We start from the raw sequence: 23,374 nt of genomic DNA on the forward strand, positions 1-23,374 counted from the left end.
CAAAAATCCAAAAAAAATCAAAAATTTCGAAAAAATCAAAAAAATTGAAAAATTGAAAATCCAAAAACAAGTTCATTTCCTTTGTCGTGTAGTCTTGTATATATTGTTTGTATAAATTATGTTTGTCTATCCTTATTCACATTGATCGATTACGCCACATCCGAGACATGAGGATATTGAAGACCATATGGTATGATCTTTCCAATCTCCTTTTTCCTCTTTATGTTAATGACTATGTGGCTTTATTTTGATTGATGCGGTATAAACAATGTGAATTTTGGATTGCATTTAGATTATTTGGCATATTAGTTGGTAGAAGCATATGCATTAGGATGTATGTATGTTAGTTGCATCATGGCATGTAGTTGCATGTTAGAAAAATTTTGTGAAACCGTCTACTTGGGAAGCTTGACAAGTGTATATAGGCCCTAGTAGATGCTTTTTCTTCTCAAGATTTTGCTTGTTAGAATACTTGTAAAACACCCTAGGATCTGTCATGCTAGTATCGTTTGACCCATGGATTAAGGCCTAGTCAAGAGTACCATGTGGTGTGATAACTCCTTGGCTACCGTTTATTCCAAGGTGACCCTTGAAACCATGCAACCATCATTCATCCATGTTCTACCATATTTTTGTCATCAAAGGGAATGGGCACAAAAATTGTTCAAAAATTTGAGTTCAAGAAATGAAAAGAAAAGTCAAGAAAGTTTGCAAAATGCATCAAAAGAAAAAAGGAGTAACAAAAATGAAAACTCCTATGCTTCAAATATAAGGCACCCTCGCTACAAATGGAGTGACTTTGAAAATGTTCAAAAAGAAATGCAAAAAGTTGAAAAATTATCAAGTATTGAAATGCCAAAAATCAAAAGAAATGGCAAAAGAAAGTGTTCTCAAATGTTATATGCCACAAGAAATTGGGGGAAAAAACAAACAACAAAAGCAAACTCCCAAATGAAACTCAAATACTATCAATCCCTTTTTCCATCGTATCCATTTTTGTGCATGGTAGAGAGGGGACGACCCTTCTTCTTGTCTAGGCAAGAAGGGGAATTCCGCGATCCTCCAGTATTTCTAACACCATAGGGAGTCTACTCTTGACAAAAGTATTTAACGATTGAGGACAAAGGTACCCTAGCTTGACACAATTTAGAGGTGATTTATTGGTATCCTTCTAGGCTTAGTAGTTTGAAGAAATTGCATCTATGAAGGAGTGTGTACCCTTGAATTGCTTCCCTTGTAGATAATTTCCGCCACTTAGATGAGGAAAGTGGCTATTCTTTTGTAGATGCATCCATTACTTGATTTTATGTGCTTTATTGCTTGGATGTGTCGCCATTTTGGCAAGACCCACATTGCCTTGCAAGAAGGCATCCTACCTCATGGTTGTCTTGTTGTGAGTTGAAGGGGCGGAGTGAGACCCGCTAATTGTCTCATAACGGCTATGCTATTAGGTTAGTTTAAATAACGGTCCTAGTCTTTGTCACCTCTTTACTCGGGACGAGCAAAGGTTCGGTTTGGGGATATTTGATGTGACCATTATTTAAGCATATTTATTCCCCGAATTAGCCTTATTCCCATGCTTTTTAGTATATATTTAGGTCATTTATTGTCTTTAGTCCTTTGTTTTGCATATTCTTTGAGGTTTTGTTCCCTTGGTAGGAAAGGAGTGCAAACCTTGCATTTTCATGGCAAAATAGAGCTAAATTGATTGAATTCAATGACCAAACATCAAAGAGAAGACAAGACTAGAAGGCCTTTGTACATATTATAGTAGTTGGGCAATGATGAGAAAAGATCCTTGCATCTCCGACAAAATCCCCGAGGATTGTAGGAAGAAGAAGGAAGAAAAGAAGAAAGGAAGAAGCTGATTCAGAATCCGAGCGGTTGCCCTTTGGACGGCCGTCCAAGACCAGGAATCCGAGCGTCTTTGTCAGAGGGACGCTTGTCCAAAAACGCCACAATCCGCCAGTCCAGCCTATGAATCCGCTCGTCCAACAGCCAGAGAATCCGCTCGTCCCGTGCCTTGGACGCTCGGATTGTGTTACAGCTATTCCGTTTTCTTCTTGTTCTATGAAGGATGCGCATATCTCGGAAAGACCGGCAAAAAGGAGACTCGCATATTTTTCTGAGAGGAGCGATTCCTCAAGGACTTAATCGTCATTTAAGCCCTTAGTAAACCCTAATTTGTGTACCTAATCCCCACTATAAATACCTCATTAGTCTAATTAGATAATCATGTTCTTCTTATCAATCTTTAGTGTAGTTTATATCATTCTAATCTTTCTTTAATCTTGTAATTAACTTTTAATCAAGTCTTAATACAAATCTCATTTCCTTAATCTCTCTTTTGTTCATCTTTCATTTTTGGTAATTGAAGATTATTTGGGTTATTATTGGGAGATTGACAACCTTCCAATCAATCATCAAGTACTTCTATTATGCTTTGCTTTATTATTGGAATCATTAGTAGGTATAATTCTCTTAATCCCTTTTTAATTATTGTTAATCATCTTCATTTATTCATCATGTTTTACTTTGTTGGTATGATTGACAACCTTGCTAGCATGTTCAACATGATAATGAGTGAGTAGTTTTCTTAACTAGGGTTAATGGGTAATTAGGGGAAACCAACATGGGGGATGATTCATGCTTAATTTAATATGTTTTCATAGTTTATGTGCTTGCTTGTTGTGATCTCAACTTATGCACATGTTATGTTTGATGAAATGCGAGCCTATGAATCCTTGCATTTTTTACTCATCACTTATCTTTTCAATGAGACTTGTAAGACATAAACCAACTCGAGTCTCATTAGACCATGCATATAGTTGAGTAGGGAAGATTAAGTCGACTTGTAGGTGTTGTACAATCTAATCGATTCGGCTCCGGGAGCCAAACTTTCATAGGATTGTAAGATATAAACCAACTCGATCCATCACAACAATAATTGCTTGCTTATAATTTGAGAATATATTTGTATGATCAATTCCCATGAATCCCCTATGACCCCATGGCACCCTAGTGTCTTTTATCAATTGTTTACACCCCATTTTAATCATCTTGCTTGTTTACTTTCATTGCTATTTAGTTTAGTGATCTTCTATTCCAACCCCAAATTGTGACACCCCTAGACACCGCTACTTGCAATTGAAAATCTCACTTCAATACCCGTCCCTTGGGATCCGACCTTTACTTGCCTCTTTACTAATAGTAGAATTGTTTGTGAAGTTATAAATATTGTTTTGGTCTAGGTGCTCCTAATGACAAGTACCGAAAACTAAACCTCCAAGTGAGTCCGACCAATATATTTGTACGTTGTTTTTCTTCGATTTTTTTTTATCATAATTGAGATACGAAAATTTCTCGTGGTACCCCTTAATTTTGTCAAATTTATCATATGCCTATGGTACCCTTGAGGTTCCATTTTTTTGCCCAGGTATCCCTAATGTAAAGGCTGTTAAATAGACGTTAAGTTTGATGGCGTGACAATAAAATAACAATTAAAAAATAATACCCCCTTTATTGTTTTATTGGTACGGATATCTCTCTCTTTTAAATGAAAATTTAACTAGCTATATCATTATAATATTGAAAATTTCTCATGGTAACATTGAACTTTGATAGATTACACATAATACCCCTAATTTTAAGTCTCTTTTAAATTCGAGGGTACCATGAAAAATTTTCGTTATAATATTGACCATTCGAGGGTACCATGAAAAATAGTTTCTAACGCCTTTTTTACGATTTTTTTAATCAAAAAAAAATATTTTTTTTAAAACGTAAAAGATATTTTTATTATATTAAATGCTTACATTAATTATATTCAACATACAATAAGTATATTGACATAATTATCACAAATAGGATAATTATAGAAACAAAGCTTTTTTAATGACTATTGTAAAAGTTATACTTGCTATAATACTTACTCCCTTCCCTCCAGACCAAATGTTACAGTTGCTTTTTGGCACTATTCATGGTCGTAGGTAATCTTTGATATTATTCTTAATCTATAAGATAAAATATAGTCATGTGATATCTTGTTTGATTTATCGTCATGAATGCTATAAGAATATAAAATTTTTATAATTTTTAATAATGTGTAACTAAAGATATGCACGTTACAAAACGTACCTCGACAAGTGTGATAAAGCAACTGTAACCTTTGGTCTGGATGAGAGGGAGTATTTAATACTCCCTCCTATTCATAATAACTCTCCCCCTTTCATTTTTCATCTATTCATATAACTCTCCCATTTTCTTATTTAGTAAAGTTTTATTCTTGTTTTAATCACCTCGTCCCACAAAAATACCTCACAATACTCATATTTTATCTTATTTTAATCATCTTACCCCACAACAATACTTATTTTAATCAGCTTACTCCACAATAATACCTTTCCTCTCTCTAATTACTTACACCACCATAATACTTTACAATAAAATAACCCCCCCCCCCCCTTAATTTGCGTGCCCTTTTGAAAGGAGAGAGTTATTATGAATATGAGGGAGTACAATAAAATAATAATACTTTTATTTATCTTTGATCTAACGAATCGGGCTTTAACCCTCAAATAACGGGTCGAACAGATTGCCAGGTCGAAATTTTCAGGTCTTGATCCTGAAAAACCGGTTTGAGTCAGGTCAGGGTTTTGGGCCCGATTCGAATTTGGCAGGTCTAATCTACATTACTAAGCATTGGTAACAACCCCACACCACATTGTATAACTTAAGTCTTAACCGATTTTCAAAAAACATGTATAAACAATCTATAAATTGTTGTAACAATATCATAAATTAGTTTAATTATTGACGGGGAAGCAAGTAAATATGAATGGGGTATGAAGTCAATTCAGACTCATTTCTCACTAACCATGAATATGAAATATTCAATATATATCCATACCCACATAGTCACATCGCATAGTTATATATTTTTATGTTAAAAAAAAGGGGGGGGGGTTTACAAGAGATAATTTGCGAAATTAGGGGTATATAATAGAACCGCAAAAATACATGTGTACGGCGCACAATTCCCCCCATATTTGATGCTTACCTATTGGCTAAAAAACACGAAATCCCGATAAAATACCTACATGTTTAAAAGCGTTTTAGTATATTTTTATATGATAACTAGTGTAACACCCGTGAAAATTCACGGGGTTGTTTTAAATTTTTGAAAATTAGATTTATTTGCTAAATTTGTAAATCAAATGTATCATGGACTCACGGTTTATCTAATTATTATAAAATATAAATATATAAATTAGTACGTCTATATACATCTATATTTGAGAATAAATGCACCGTTGTTGCTTCTCTATAGTGAGTTTTAATGAGGATCTTAAGGTTGGTTTGAATCTACAATATTGATCAAATCAATTGCATTAAGATGAAACTTTTTTTTTTGAAACAACACAGGGCGTCATATTTTTTTGTCAGGTTTTAGATAAGAAGTCCAAACCAAATGGAATATCAGATTTTATTAAATATTATTGGGTCTTACTATACTTTCACTTTAACTTGATGATTCTCCATAAATTTTTATTCGAGTTTTAAAGAGCTTGGTAATACGGTTTGGATCACGTATATTTCATCCGATATATTCATATATCAAAATTCGGATAGTTAAAAAGTTGATTTGATCGAATATCGGATCCATGCTATAGGAGAGTACTTTGCTCGTTTATATCTGAGCGAATAACTTGGAGCATATAGAGCAGTGAGCCTAAATAGCAACTAAACCATCCACACTATAAATTAATGGTTTTAGGAGCATCAAATATAACACCAACCTTCAACCTTATCTCTTGACTCAAGAGACCTGGACATATGGGAGTGTCGAGGAATTTATTAAAGTTTACTTCATGTAAATTTGATTTGTCCTCATCTTCAATTACTTCATTTGAATTTACTTAAACCCCCCTTTTATTCTGGTTATTATGGGCATACATTAGATCCACTTAAACCTATTGTGGAACTAACAATTAACCTCAGGAAAATTTACAAATATTGCATACGGTGGAAAAAAAGAATATTGTATGGGGTTAAACCTATGCAAAATAAATCTGTATTAAAATAAAATACGCTGCAAATTCCTGCTGTCCATAAACAAAAATAGATGGAAAAATATTCTCACAGCAATACACACACAAAGACGCATCATAAAGGCCCATGAGCTCTTAAACTATGAAGCTTTAGCACTTTATACGTGATAGATGAACCAACTCAACCAAAGCCTTAAGGTGATGGTTGATGCCCAACTATTATAAATATTCCTATTACGCTTCATCACTCAAATGCCCGTTGGGCTTGAAGAGTGGTTAGTTGTGCACCGGTTCCCCCGAGTTTTGAGGTTGCCAGGATTTGAACCCGTGACCTTCGGTCACACTGGCTCTGATACCACGATAGATGAACCAATTCAACCAAAACCTTAAGGTGATGGTTGATGCCCAACTATTATAAATATTCCTATTAATACGTTCATTTGGGAGAACCTTTTGACGACAGTCTGCAGGAGTATATGACTATGAGACATGGTATTAAGCCTCTATTCAGGAGATAATCTCAGTAGAAGTTGTTGCAATCTGCGCATAAAGCAACAAATATCATCACAAAATCCAATTGCAATAACCTTTAATATTTGATCATTTGAACATTTGTCTGTCATAACCTGATCCCATCGGCGTTTTTAGGTTCTATGCTCTTCATCATGTTTTCATCAAGGAGGCCACATCCTAGAGTCTGAGTAAGCATGTTCACACCTCACAGATCATGTATTCCTGCAATGTGGCACCAATGACTTGTTCCAAGAACAATATCAAACTAAACAACTTATAGAAACTATTTCATAGCATGACAATAGTTCAACTTCAAAGTCACCCTCACAATTTTTTCTTAAAAGGAAAGGAAGATAAAGGTCCCTATATTTGAATAAATACTCAATCAAAACTGTTGTACAACTTATAGCTACTCCAAAAGCATAGAGTTGGTAGTATGCCTGACCAACTCTCAGGAAGAAGAGAGAATGAATCAGATTCTTAGTGGGGTTTGTGGGTGCCTTCATTGAACCTTGTGTATTGCTTAAATTCCACCAATTAACGTATTCGTAATGAATCACTATTTAATCTTCGAACCTTAGACGTGTTATTTATACAGAATAAGTTTATCATCCCAGTAACTGTAATAAACTATAATAGTAAATCGGTAAAATTTACTCGTATATCCCTTACAAAAAAAAAAGTAAAACAAATGACTGAGACAAAGGGAGTAACTATTAAGCATCAAAGAACACACATCATAAGCTATACATTGTTCTACTATTGAAAGAAAATGGGCAATCTACTGTACCTACACTTGTGATACATCAGGGGCATTAGGTGTAGGCACATGATAGATTTTGAAAAATTTAATGTTCTCAAATGTCGGTTTTGTTTCTGCACTCATCTCCTCTAATGCTTTCTTTCGAGCTTCCCTTGCCTGCAAAAATAGGAAACCTTACTATACTTCAGAAAAACAAATTATCATGTCAGGAAACCATACTAATATAAATTAGTTGATGACACAAAAACTCAAGTAGGGCAATTTATATCTTACACACATGAAGACACCTAAATTAGTTGATGGATAGTAATTTAATGGTGTAGCAAATGCCAAGGGAAAGAAGATGAAAGGTGGATTAATACACTATAAATGTTGTCATGCTTATATTGTCTTAGAATACGGTAGTTTTAAACTTTAGATATTGTAACTTTGTCCCGTAAAACCCATGAAATCAGAAAATATTACGCCTTTTGTATGTTCAAAGTTGCATGATTAACTAAAAAAATGAATAAAGGGAGGATAAAATTAGCAGAAAATATTACTCGTAATGTAGATTTATATAACAGCTAGTATCCGATTGTCTCAACTTATAAAAGCAAAATAAAATCAAGTCGCATTATAAGGTCGTCAAAAAATTTATACTCGAGAATCTACAACGCGAGACAATAACATACATATATACAGAATCGATAAGAATCCAAATAAAAGAGCAGTAACAAAAGTTATCCAAAAAAAGTAGTAGCAGGGATAAGTTAAGTAAAGCTGTAGTAAAAGAAATCAGATCGTCTTACACAGATGATAAATGGAGCATGTAGTTTTCTAATCTATTGGAGCTCTTCGACACTTCATAGTCAAAACATTTACATCTCTTGACCGACCAATCTCCATCTTCATCCCTGAAATTTGTCGTGATTGCAACCACTAATCAATTAACCGCTACAAAATTGTCAATATTCGCAATTAGGTAAACTGAAAGTAACTAAATCATTTCTCAACAATCTAAACTTAATAATACAGATAATCGAAACCTTGAAAAATATGAGGATGAAATCAACGAATTTCAAAAAAATAAAAAATTCAAAAACAAAAATCATTCAAATGGCAGAAAGTAAAGAAAGAGGTAAAGATATCACCTGGCATAGAACTATAATTCGTGGTTTTTCAGTAAAAGAGAGGTAAAGATTATCACCTCGGTGACGATAATGCAGAGGAAAGTATTTACAGGAGGTTGTTTATAGGGTTATTATTTTGAGGAGATGAATGAAGCATGGGTTACTGTGTTAGCAGGTGAGAGTTATTGTGTGAGGCACGCTTGTTTTGGAAATTGAATTTGTTTATAGGGTAATTGTTCATTGTCATTCTCAAGTAGCATAGAGAATGACAAAGGGTTAGGGCAATTCAACGTCAGATTTAATTGGACTTTGATTTTTTTTTTTTGATGTGGCCATATTGCAAAACCGTGATTGACTCAAACAAAACTGATTTTGTGAGGTTGAATGTGAGGGTTGCATTACCTTAATTCTCAAAGAAGATTGTGTCACCTCAGCGGTTTTACATTATTCTTTTATATATATAATTAATTATTTATTCAATTAATCTAAATCTAAAATTTTAATACTAAAACAGACACATATATAATATAATTTATTGTGTTTCATTCATATATTTTGAAATCATTCAACTTTTTAACCATATATTAGAGTAGCCCGTGAATTTCACGAGTTTAAACCTAGTCTTTTAATCAATCTCCTTCAACCTCTCATTTCGTGGCCTTGCTTATTCGTTTTATCCTTCTCTCTAGGGTTTACCAGGTTCTAAATTGCACGATGGCAAGGAAGAACGTCCCGAAAAAATCCCAGAAAAAGCAAAAAACAATCAAACCACGAGCAAAAATTCGTCTTTCTTTTAGCAGCTGTAAAAATCATAACCTTGATATGGATAATTCTGAACCGGATACGACTATGGGTGACGGACCACAATCTGCCGATGCTAAATCAACTAGGAATAATAGTGAGATTGTTGGAATCCCAGTACTGAATTTGGAGGCCATTGTTGAGGATGCAGTCACGGATTCTGAACCTGAGGAGGATACAACTGAAGGATGGACAGAAGTGCGAGGTAAATCAAAGTCTCCTACTTTATCCCCTGTTACATCTCCTAGGAAGAATTTATTGCATCTCACTAATGAAGATGTTACGCCAGAGATTGAATATTGGAAAAGTGCAGTTATTTGTTATGTGTTAGGGGGAAACCCTCCCTGGGAGTTAGTTAATGGTTTTATCAATCAATTATAGGGCAAATATAAGTTTGATAAGATCTCTTTTTTGCCAAATGGAGCGTTCGTAGTACGATTCCCTACCATGGAATGCCAATCTTTAGTACTGCAACAAGGGTTTCCAATGTTTGACAACAAACCCCTTGTTGTCAAACCTTGGACTGAAAATGGCAGTATGGCAAAAGAGAAGGTGAAGAAAGTGCCTATCTGGGTTCGTTTTTGTGGGCTTGGACTGAAGTTCTGGGGAATATCTTGTCTAGAGAAAATTGCTTATTTAGTTGGGAAATTTATGCGTTGTGATGAAGCCACAATGAACAAAACAAGGATAGGATATGCAAGGATAATGGTTGAAGTGGAGGTTGGTCAGGAGTTCCCTGAGAGAATATACTTTGTGGATGAAAAAAGGGTGGAGGTCAGTGTAGGAATGAAATATGAATGGAAGCCTGTTACTTGTGATGTCTGTAATGGCATAGGACATAGTAATGGAGCCTGTAGGAAGCCTAAACCCACTAACCCTGCTCCTCTGAAGAACTCTAAAGCTAATCCTAAAACCACACAAGTATGGAGGCCAGTGGCTAAACCTGTTGCTGTGGCCACTGAGGGGACTGCTGCTACTGCACCTGTGACTACTAAGGAGCCACCACCAGTTCGTACTCCTGTTAGTGCTGTCACCAAAATTGTGAGGCAGGAACACAACACGGGTGGCTCTTTAGCACCTCATGGTCCTTCCTATGCTGCTGTGCTCACTAGTCCTACTAAAAAGCTGACTGGAGGACAGGGAGAACCACCAGATAATCATCAAAATGGATAATATTGGTAGCTGGAACGTGAGGGGTATGAATAAGCTTCATAAACAATTAGATATCAAGCGTTTTTTTACATCAAAATAAAGTAGGGCTGTATGGTTTAGTGGAGCATAAAATAAAGGGTAATGACTATGATGGTGTTCTTGCTATTTTGGGTCAACAATGGAGCGGGATTCATAATTACAGTCATCACCAAGGAGGGAGAGTCTGGATCATTTGTATCAATACAATTTTCACAGTTAACCTTTTTCACATATCTTCTCAACAAATTACTGTCAGAGTGGAGGAAACATCTTCTGGTGATTGTTTTTTATTCACTGCAATGTATGGTCACAATGATGAAATTGATAGGAGGGAATTATGGAGGGATTTCACTAGAAAGAAAAGGTTCCATAGCGACGGAAAACTCCGTCGCAAATATGCCAATCCCGTCGCAAATACAGAACTTGCGACGGAATTACGACGGATTTATTCCGTCGCAAAATTTAGTTTTGCGACGGGAATTCCGTTGCACAGGAAAATCTGCGACGGATCAAAGCGTCGCAGTAACCCGTCGCAAAAGATGAAATTGCGACGGAAATTCCGTCGCAGTTCACTGTTCATGGGAGGCCACGTAGACACAATAGTCAACCAGAAAGTCAATATTTGCGACGGAAATTCCGTCGCAGCTTCATTGCCATTCACTCGCCACGTAGGCACATTAGTCAACCAGAAAGTCAATATTTGCGACGGAAAATCCGTCGCAGACTACTGTTCATAAAGGCCACGTGTCCCCAAAGTCAACCAGAAAGTCAACATTTGCCCTATAATTGATTGATAAAACAACCAGAAAGTCAATATTTGCGACGGAAGTTCTGCGCGATTTCTTTCATCGCTCATACCGCCACGTAGGCACATTAGTCAACCGTAAAGTCAATATTTGCGACGGAAAATCCGTCCGCAGACTCTGTTCATAAAGGCCACGTGTCCCCAAAGTCAACCAGAAAGTCAACATTTGCGACGGAAAATCCGTCCGCAAATTCCGTCGCAGAGACGAAATTAACCGGGGGTTTACGCCGCTTTTCCAGCTCCCCCATTACTTTGAAAGCAATTACATATACTCCCGGTTTCCTACAAACATACGAAAAAATCCAAAGAATTGACAAATTCACAACTCGTTCAAGACGAGATTTTCCAAACAACGTCTTCGCATTAACTTAAAATAAAAGGTTTACAACCGTTTAATACAATAATTGTTCAACAAAGAAAGCTAAATAAGTCCATAAACTACGGGGTAGGAGTGATAACTACTAATCAACTAACAACTACAAATCAATACACGGGAGTAGGAGTAGGTCTAGCATTGTCGCCACCATCATCATCAAAGTCATTTCTAGCTTGAGATACACCTCCGGGGTTACAAGTTTGAGTGGTAAAACCTTGCTGGCTCAAGAACTCCTCTATTGTCGCAATCCTTTGAGATTGTTCGGCCTTGACTTGCTTAAGTCGGGCATTCTCTTTTGCGACTCTACCAACAAAACCCGGAGTATGAGGAGTAGAAAAGAGGTTACTAGTCGAGCGGCGGTGGTGCTCCCAAATTTGTGGTGCTGCATTTCCCGCGCCAAGTACTCTACCTTTCTTATCAAATCCTCCATGTTCTTCAATATAAATCTCATTATCATCGATGTTCTTGACCCCTTGACTCTGAAGCTCAGTTTTCTTTGAGATGATTTTACACTATATCAATAAAAAAACGAAAGATTAGATACCATCTACTAAATAATCATGATTGAAAAAATGAGTTAAAAATTAAATAATTATAGTAACTTACGAAGAGTTGACCAGTTTTTTTGGATAACCATCCTTTTGTGCTATGCTTCTTTGTCTTCTTCAACAACTGCAAAGCGGACGGAATATCTCCTTTCCCATCTTTATCAATCTACAATTTTGATACTTGTTAAATATAATTACTAACTTTAAATAAAGTTAAAGAAAAAAAGGTAATAAATTAAAAAAGGAAGTGAAGAAATTACCATTGAGTCCATATATTGCAATGTGTTTTTTCGACCCATTAGGTGAGTACCTAACGCCTTCCCTTTCTCGTCACTTCCCGACCTAAGGTTGACCGAATTCTGCTCCGATCTTCCCGCGAAACTAGGATCTTCAAGTGGTCTATTCTTCAATTGACGGTGCAACTCAACACTAATCCAATCCGGCTTTTCATGCTCTTCCTTATGATAAGCTCGATAAATCATTTGCCGTAAACGGGTCTTCATGGCATCTTCCCAAGCCTTCTTAACCCTTGCCTTGTCGCGGGGATCGTAACTAACACGCCACTTTTCAATAAACAATAAAGTTAGAAAATAAACTTCATTGTAAATAAATATAAAATAAATGAATAAAATACCTAATATTAAATTAAATGACAATTGCTAATACCTCAAACCAATTCCACCAATCCTTCTTTTGAGTAGATGACGACGATTTTCAATTAGGAGCATGTTCTTTATAGTTGCATCCAATAGTATTCGATATCAAGTTCACAACTTTTTCATCACTGAACCTGAAAAAAAGAATGACAATATAATAAATAAATAAATAAATAAATAAATAAATAAATAAATATATATATATATATATATATATATATATATATATATAAATCGTTATAAAAATAATTAATTACGAAAAAATAACATACTTACCAAACGCCATCTTGATCAAGAGAATCGAGAGGAATTTTGTCAACTGGCATATTTTGTTGTTCTTGTTGATGACCTGCTGGTATTTCTTCATTCTCATTTTCATGTCCTTGGTTTCCTGCATTACTATTACTAAATTCTTCAACATTGTTAGAAATCAAATAATAGCAACAAAATAAAATATTAAATAATAGCAACAAAGTAAGAAATTGGCAAAGTAAGATAAATTAAACAAACCTTATATTAATTAAGAGAAGGAGACAAGGGGAGGGAGCGGCGGCGGCAGGAAGCAGGCGGCGGCAGAAAAAAAAGGGAGAGGGGAAAGGAGAAGAAAGGGGAAAGAAGAAGAAAGGGTAAAAGGGAAAGGAGAAAGGAGAAATAGGAGGAGTGATTTGGGGAGTAGGGTGGTGGTGGTGGGAGTGGTGGTGGTGGGATTGAGGGAGACGGGTTTTTGGGAATTTTGGGGTAAATAATTGAAGAGTGATAATGAAGGAGAAGGATTCCGCTGCTGCCCGTATAAAGAAAGCCTGCGACGGACTTTCCGTCGCAAAAATAAAATAATAATAAATCCTGCGACGGAATTTCCGTCGCAGGAATAAAATAATATTTTTTTTCCAGCGTGTTAAGAGGTGTACAGGTGGACACTAAAAAATGTCTGCGACGGAAATTCCGTCGCAGGAAAAATATTATTTTAATGCAGCGACGGAATTTCCGTCGCAGAATTTATTATTATTTTAATATAGCGACGGAAATTCCGTCGCAGACCTTCCCGCCATGTCAGAAAACTTGGCGGTCTGGGAAAATAGGCTGCAACGGAAAATCCGTCGCAAGTCCGTCGCACAGTATGAGATCCGTCGCAGGTTCCGTCGCAGGTTTAAATTTGCTACAGATTAATATTCCGTCGCAATGTGTCCGTCGCATCGAAACGTTTTTTTTGTAGTGTTTGAAGGATATCAAGGACAATTATAATGGAGCCTGGAGTATACGTGGAGACTTCAACAGCCTGCTTAACTTTAATGAAAGAGAAGGAAGACCTGTCTTATGGAGTGAGATCTCTGACTTTAGGGAATGTGTGGATTATTGTGAAGTGGTAGATATTAAAGGACAGGGAACTTTCTTTACGTGGAACAACAAGCATGAACCTAATTCCAGGGTTTTCTCCCGTCTTGATAGATTCATGGTAAATGCTGACTGGATGCAATTGTACCCTGAATGCTATGCTTATTTTCTACCTGAAGGATTGTATGATCACAATCCCTGCCTGTGCTATAGGAGGGTTGTTCCTCAAAGAAAACATCATTTCATATATTTTTGTATGTGGGGGCAGGACCCTAACTTTAAAGCTCTGATCCAAGAGAAATGGAAGGCTCCCATTGCTGGTACTGCAATGTTCAAGGTTGTTAAAAAACTGCAAGCTCTTAAGAAGCCATTGAGAGAGTTAAACAGACATGGATATTCTGATATACGCAAAGCTGTTGGAATTGCTAAACTCAGACTTGATAACTTACAAGAGAGGATGAACCTTGATCCTACTAACCTGGTCATACTTGCTGAAGAACAGGAAGCATCTGTTGATTATAGGCATCTTAGTAAAGCTTATCATAGCTTCTTGAGTCAAAAAGCTAAAATCAATTGGCTGCAGGAAGGTGATGAAAACACCCAGTTCTTTCACTCCCAAATCAATACCAGACAGATGCAAAACAAAGTTCTTCAAATTAAGGATAAAGATGGCCTCCTTCACTCCAATTTCAAGGATGTTGAACAAGCTTTCCTGGATTATTATGAGACACTTTTGGGTACTTGTAAGAGTACAGCACCTGTGCACTTTCCTACTGTCAGAACTGGTAATCTTATTAATGCACAGCAGCAGCAGATCTTACTTAAGCCTGTGTCGAGGGAGGAAATTAAAAGCAGTATCTTTTCCATCCCAGCCACAAAATCCCCTGGGCCTGATGGATTTTCAAGCCAATTCTACAAGGAAGCCTGGGAGGTGGTGGGTGAGGATGTTATCAGTGCAGTTATGGACTTCTTCTCTACTGGTAAACTTCTTAAACAAATCAATACCACTACTATTACACTCATTCCTAAGGTCAAACATCCTGTCTCTGTGCTTGAATATCGACCCATTGCCTGTTGTAACATCCTCTACAAAAGCATTGCCAAAATTCTATGCAATAGGTTAAGTGAAGTGCTTCCTGACATCATTAGTAGTAGTCAAGGAGCCTTCATCAAAGGAAGAAATATTGTGGATAATGTGCTCATTTGCCAAGATCTGGTGAGGTTATATAATAGGAAGGCAACCTCTCCCAGATGCCTCATTAAGATAGACCTCAGGAAAGCATATGATACTGTAGAATGGGGCTTTGTGGAACAAATGCTCACATCAATGAAATTTCCTCAGAACTTTATCAAGCTTGTGATGGTATGCATAACTACACCTTCTTATTCCCTTGCTATTAATGGAAGTTCTTTTGGATTCTTTAAAGGCAAAAGAGGGTTAAGACAAGGGGATCCCCTCTCTCCCCTAATCTTTACCCTATGTATGAAGTATCTCTCAAGAATTCTGGGTGTGGTTGCTAATCAAGATGATTTTAGATATCACCCCATGTGTGGACATATCAAGCTCAACCACTTGCTTTTTGCAGATGACCTCCTTCTTTTTTGTAAAGGAACTGAAGCTGCAATTATGTGGATGTTGAGGGGTTTTGCCACTTTCTCAACTTCATCTGGACTTTGCCTCAACAATGACAAAACTGATATTTACTTTAATGGTGTGACTGGGCATGTCATTGACAATATCATTCAGATATCTGGTTTCAAAAGAGGTACTCTTCCATTCAAATACCTTGGTATCCCCATTTCTTCTAAAAAGTTGACAAAAAATGATTGTGCCAAGCATACTGATAAAATCATGGCAAGAATTCGTGCTTGGGGGACCAGACATCTCTCTTATGCTGGGAGATTGGTCCTTGTGAATGTTGTCCTCACCTCCTTGCACTCATATTGGGCAACAATCTTCCTCATCCCTAATGGAGTAATGAAAAGGATTGATTCTCTTTGTAGGACTTTTCTTTGGGAGGGAAAACATTCTTACTCTAGGGCTCCTAATATGCATTAGGCTACTTGCTGCAAACCCAAAGAAGAGGAGGGGCTTGTGATAAAGAACTCTAAATTGTGGAATAAAGCATTGTTAGGAAAGTATACTTGGTGGCTTGCTACAAAAAAAGATCACTTATGGGCGCGTTGGGTTAATCATGTTTATATGAAAGACCAGAGCTGGCAAGACTATGTTGCACCTCAGGACTGCAGCTGGTCTTGGAAGAAGAGCAGTCAAATTAATGCTATTTTTAAGAATGCTTATACTGATAATCTTTGGCTTAACAGTTCCCAACCTTATACTGTTGCTGGAGATTATAAATGGTTAATGCCACCAAGTCCTAAAGTTCAGTGGAGGTATGCGTGTTGGAATAGCCTGAATTTGCCTAGAACTTCCTTTATCTATTGGGCAAGCAGACTTCAGAGGCTCTTAACTCGTGAAAGGATCATTAGAATGAGTTTTTAGACAGGATGACACTTGCTTTCTATGTGCAGCTGCCCCTGAAACTCATAGGCATCTTTTCTATAATTGTGACTTCGGTACCAAGTGCATCAGAGACTGAGAATCAGCTTTCCTCCGCAGTTCTTTGATCATTGGTATGCTTCTGGTAGAGGAAGGAGTAAATTGCAACGTAAGTTTGTGTGTGCTTGCTTTGTTAGCCTCACTTATGAGATTTGGCATGCTAGGAATATAGCAAGACTTCATGGTCAGATTGTCAGGCCTGAGTTTCTTGTTCCTAAACTTGTCAATAGCATCAAGCAACGATGGAGAAAGAGGAATCATCATATTTTGAAACAGAGTGATCAAGTCTGGATAGATAGCGTAGGAAATTAGAGTAATTGAGTTTTTTTGTACTAAGTTGTTTATATCCTATAGGACGCATATGTAATTGTTGGAGCTTATTCTTTATTAATATAATTACCCTTCACCAAAAAAAAAAAAAAAAAAGTTTTGGGGTATCCCCGTTTCTGTTTACCAAAAAAAAATTATCTCGCTTCCCCGCAATTCCATCATAAAACCACAAATACATCTTTTTAGATTAGGTAAGAAAGTTTTCTCTCAAAATAGAGAGTTCCTCTAAAAAGAGTACCCTAAAACCTTCATATTGCTAACCTAATTTCCCCCTGCCTAACCCTCCACTACCGCCTCCCCCTATCCACCGCCCAAACTCGCCTAATTTTTCCCTTCTTTGCTGAGTTGTAATGCATGCAGCCTCTTGTTTTTGACAGCTCACCTTCCTTTGTCTCCCTTCCCTCCCTTTAAAACGCCATCTTCATCGTCTCGCCACCTTCTACTTCCTTTTTTCCTTACCCTGTTTTTTTTAGCTTCCCCTGTTTTCTATACCTTTCTTACAAACATGACCTCCTCATCTATGCCGAATCTCTGTCGATCTGGTGTAGGTATTAAATTACCCTTATATCTTTATGCGGACTTTACTGGTGTCGATTTCTCGAAAGCTCTTCTTGCTAAAATACTTGATCAACGTTTCTTGGATGTTTTTCGCCTTTATGATCGGATTTCCGAGCACTGGAAACTTCAAGGTTCTGTTACTATTCGTGCTATGAAGCCATATTATATCTTCGAGTTCTCCTCTGCTGTTGACCTCGCCTATTTTCGCCTGCGACAGACTGTTAACATTGAAGGCAGTTTGTTCGTGTTTAGGCCGGTTTCACCTACAACAGTTCCGGACAACTTGCTCTTTCATGTTGTTCTTTTATGGATTCGTGTTCATCATCTCCCTCTTCAGCTCCTTAACACCTCTGTTGCCGCGTATCTTCTCTCCCATGTGGGAGATATTTGTGAAGAGGAGTCGTATCCCTCTCTGCTTCCACCTAGAAATTTCGTTCGAGTGAAAGTTTGGGTGGACCTGTCCAAACCTCTCATTCCTGGTTGCTATCTTGCTCTTAATGATAGTGAGCACCTGTGGGTCGGATTCTCCTACGAAGGAGTTTTCAGATTCTGCAAAACTTGTGGTCTTTTGGGCCATCGTGTTTCGTTTTGCCCCTCGGGTACAGTCCATGGTTCTCGTGGTATTCGAACCCGTCTGAATGAGCTTGCTGCTCGTGGTCTGCAGGTGTTACATGGCCCTCCTGGGTCGTCTTTTTATACCCCTGAGATTTTTGGGCTTCCTCCTCGTCTTCACTATTTAAACTCGGATGTTCATACACTTTCTTCCTCGGACCCTGTTCTTGTGGATTCGGGTGGTAGTTCCCCCGTGTTTTCCTTCTCATCATCGTCATCGGATGATGATGACGATGCTATGGACTATACTTTTCCTCCTGATGCTTGTGTCCATGAGGACGAGTCTCGGGAAGTATTGCTTGAGAATTTCCCGCTGATTAGAGGCTCTGTTTTGCCTGGTCCTTTTTCACCTGGGTGTTCTTCTTTTCCTGTTGCTGGGCATTCACGGGGGGGACTTTCCTCGTTTGAGGTTGGTGGACCATCTCATGGTGGTGCACCTCCTCGTGCTAGGGAGATTTCCCCGTCGTTTCGTATGAGTGTCCCTGAGGACGAGGTTGATGCTACTCTCGAACTTGGTCTCGCTGAACCTTCGACTCCTCCTCGTTCCGTTGATGTCAGTTGTCTTTTTCGTTCCCCTGCTGGTACCGTTAGCCCTCACCATAATGCTTTGGACTCTTTTGGACGGACGGTGAAGTTTGTTTTTAAACGTAAGGTAGGGGTTGGTTTTAATTTTTACAGCCGTACTCGTTTTAAACTTTCTCGTAAAACGAGTGTTATGGATTTGGCTGTTAACACGGTTTATGAACCAACACCCACTGCCTTATTGTTGGGAAACGTTTCATCTGAGCCTTTTCTTTATCGGCCGCCTGGTTGGCTGAGTTCGTGCTCTTTGGTCTCACGGTTGAAGAGGCCTTTCTCTTCTTTTTTTTCGGCTCCTGATGGTCCTGTGTCAAAGAAAGCACGTTTGGATCAGGGTGATCCTTTGTTTTTTATGGATGGATCTTGTCTAACTTTTGTTCCTTTTTCTGTGTCCAGAGATGATGCAGTAGTTCCAGTTTTAGGTCTGGTGGCGGACCGTAATTCGCCACCCGTTTCTCCATGAAGATCTTTTGTTGGAATTGTAGGGGGCTGGGATCGACGGATGATCCTACAATTCCTTTTATATATCGAAGCGTCCACAAATATCATCCGTCTATTTTGTTTCTTCAAGAAACCATGACTTCTTTTTCCTTGGCTTCAATTAAGACATCTCATCTGGGCCTGCCTAATTGTTGTGGCGTTGATTCAGTTGGACGTAGTGGCGGCCTCCTTTTGCGATGGGATAGCTCTCTACAACTAACTACTTTATATATAGAACCTCACTTTATATTATGTAAATTAATAATCCCTATGACACCTTGTACAAATAATGTAATATATGTAATATTTATATATGGTGAAGCTCGGTTTGAATCTCGTCGATGTTTATGGGATCGTATCTCTTCCCAGGTTGTGAACTTTTCTCCTTTGCTCCTCATAGGTGACTTTAATCAAATTGAATTGTTTGCTGATAAGTTTGGAGGTTCGGAATTCATTAGGGGTCAAAGTGATTTTACGGCTTGGAAAATTCAGAATTGTCTTATGGATGTTCCTTTTTTTGGCCCCCGGTTTACTTGGATGAATAGTCAGTTTGATGGTAATTTTATTATGGAACGTCTTGACCGTGCTTATGCCACTCAGGATTGGTTTACTCTCTTTCCGTCTGCTTCAGTTTTGCATCTTCCTATTCTTGTCTCGGATCATGCCCCTATTCTTCTTTCTTTAGGCCCGATTTCTAAATCACATAAACGCCCGTATCGTATTGACAATTGGTGCTTATCCTATCCTGAAGTCCGTGGCCTAGTTTTAAAAGCTTGGGAAACTCCTTTCTTTGGATCTGCGATGTTTGTGGTGTCCCGTAAACTTGCCATAGCTCGGCGTGAAATTCTGCACTGGGTTATCAATCATCGTATCTCTCAAGGGGTCAATTGGTCGGAAATAGAAGCTGATTTGACTGTCTCTGCTACTCATATAGTTGATGAGATTTCGGCATCAGCTTTTTTACATCTTCGATCCTCTCGCTTACAACTGCTTCGAGATCAAAGACAATACTGGGTTCAACGCTCAAAGGTCAAAAGTGAGATTTTGGATGGGTTTCCTACACGCTTCCTTTATAATCGAGTTAAACAGCGATCAACCAAACATCGTATCCTGGCCCTTCGTACTACTGATAACGTATGGTTGGAGTCCCCTGACGATATTACTGAGGAGATTGTTACTTACTTCAAGCATTTACTTACCTCTAATACCGCATTGGCTCCTGCCTCTCATGTGGAATCCTTGAAATCCTGTTTTGATGGTTTAACTTTTCCTAGGCTAGGATCCTTTGAATGCTCTTTATTGCAAGAGCCTTTCAGGGAAACTGAAGTTCTGATTGCTCTCCGTGGTATGGATGCATCGAAATCCCCGGGTCCTGATGGTATTACACCTCTTTTTTCCACACTTTTGGCCCCGATAGGCCATTTAGTGACCTCGGCAATTCTTCGGTTTCTTAATTCAGGTGTCATGCTTAAGGAATGGAACAATACTCTCATTGTTCTAATACCGAAAACTGATAAACCTGAATGTGTCTCGCAGTATAGACCGATTAGCCTATGCAACGTCGTATACCGTTTGGCTTCCAAGTGTATGGCTAATCGTCTCAAGCTGGTAATTCCTTCTCTTATTTCTGAATCCCAGCAAGCGTTTGTTCCTGATCGTCTCATGTCTGATGGCTGCCTTATTGCTCATGAGATAATGCACTATATTAACAAGACTAAGAAAGGAACAAATCACATTACTCTGTCATCAAGCTTGACATGCATAAAGCCTTTGATCGTGTATCATGGAATTTTCTTATGTCAGCTTTGGATCTTTTTGGGTTTCCAATCTCTTGGCGTAATCTCATTTGGGAGTGCATCTCCACTGTGACATATAGTATCATGATTAATGGCGAACCTTCCGTTTCTTTTCATCCTTCTTGTGGATTACGACAAGGAGATCCTCTCTCACCTTATTTATTTATCATGTGTATGGAAATTCTCTCTCGGCAACTTCAGGCAGTTGAGTCCAGACATCAAATAGTTGGCCTCAAGATTTCTCGGTATGCTCCGCCTTTATCACATCTGTTTTATGCTGACGATGCTTTTATTTGCTTTAAAGGCGACGCCGCTTCCTTTGACTCCATTCGGGATATTTTCCATGATTTTGAAGTCGCCTCGGTCGGATGATTAATCTTCAAAAGTCTTTTATTAAATTTAGTCCAAATTCGCCAGCTGATTTCAAATCCCACATGACATCCATTTTGCGTATGAAAGCTGCTGATTCCTTTGGTACTTACTTGGGTGTTCCGGTGGACCTTCCTAAATGTAAGAAGAATGCTTTTCATGATCTTTTGGACAAGATTACTACACGTATTTCGTCATGGGCATCTCTTCATTTATCTCAGCCTAGCAAGTTGGTTATCATTAACTCTATTTTGATTGGTTCGTTGGTCCATATTCTTGCGCTTGTTCCTCTACCTCTTTCGAGTCTCTAAAAACTTGACTCTTTAATTGCGGCCTTCTGGTGGAGTAAGAGCTCTTCTCAACGATCAATTCACTGGCTCTCTCAGCCACACTTACATACTCCACAGGATACGGGTGGTCTTGGTATCAAATCCGTGACCGTTCTGAGTCAGGCTTACCTCTTGAAGAACTTTTGGCGCATCCATCATAGACCTAGTGGTATTCTTGCTAAATATCTCGCACCCAGATATCGGAAGGATCTCCCTATTCCATCTCAGAAGTCCAAGATCTCACAACCCTCTTTTGTCTGGCAAGGTCTTTGTAAAGTTGTTGCAACTTGCTCTGAAGCTATGGCATGGAAAGCTGGTAATGGCACTTTAATTAATCTTCTCACTAGTCAATGGGTACAAGGTCATAAACCAGGTGTTCGGCAAGATCAGAACTGTCAATCTATTGCAATCTCAGATTTGATTGACGCGAATGGCTTATGGCGAACATCTTTTATCTTTCGTATCTTTGACACTTCAACTGCTAAGGCCATTCTGGCCATGGAACCGCCCCTTCTTGAAATTGATGACTTTCTGTATTGGAAATACACTGAGGATGGCGCCTATACTATTCAGTCGGGCTACAAGTACCTTTTACCTAGACTATCACCGCAACCACCGCAGCGATGTGTCTTCCCTTGGAAATTGATTTGGCTCGTCCCGTTCTCAAACAAATTTCCCCTTTTTATTTGGCGCCTTGCCCATCTCATCATCCCAACGAAGACTGTTCTCGCCCATAGAGGTTTTAGCCTTGATACTTCCTGCCCTTTCTGTCAATCGGGTATGGAGACCCCTGAGCATTTATTCCGTTCCTGCGATGTGATTCAAAGACATGTCTGGAGGGCTTCGTTGCTTGGGATTCGATCTATGGCTAACTCAAATGTCTCTTTTATTAAATGGCTTGCTGATCACCTGCTGTATCTTTATCGTGTTTCATCCCCGGGGTTTGATGGTCTTTTGTATTTCTTTTGTGTCTTGCGATCCATTTGGCTCACCCGAAACTCCATTGTTTTTGAGAATGCTGTACTTTCGCCTATACGCATACTTCGGCTGGCAGAGACCTTGCACCGGTCCCACTTAAGTTTAGCTTCTCTCTACCATGCACTTTCAACCATGGCGAATTTCCAGTACGTTTGTCTCCACCAAATTTGAATGCTACGTTCTCTTATGAGCTATTCATTTGCAGGAGTCCTGTTCAGAATGGATATGTGGCTTCCGTTGTCTCTGACTCTTGCTTGCCTAAGTTCTTCCACTTGCGTGCATCCTCTCTATTCGCGGCGACCTCGTATGCTTTGCACCAGTTTATGATAAGTCAAGCGTCTTCCTTTGCTGATACCGCTTTTATCGTTTCCTCACAAAAACTATGTTCAATTCTGGCTTCTCAAAAGCCAGTCCCAATTGATGTGCGTAATTCCCTGCGTGGAATTCGTACTCTCCTTCGATCTCGGCGTAATTGGTCAGTTAGTTTAGCTACTGGTTAGTTTCATGTTGTATTTCTTTGCTCTGGACCTTTTATGTTTCTTTCTTTCTTTCAATATATGGTTTACTTTTGTCGAAAAAAAAATATCATAAAACCACATACCCACTTCACCTTAAGTTTATCTTGATTTCGTTTTA

This window comes from Silene latifolia, chromosome 7 (genome assembly GCF_048544455.1).
Source record: "Silene latifolia isolate original U9 population chromosome 7, ASM4854445v1, whole genome shotgun sequence".
In the NCBI taxonomy this organism is placed as follows: Eukaryota; Viridiplantae; Streptophyta; class Magnoliopsida; order Caryophyllales; family Caryophyllaceae; genus Silene; species Silene latifolia.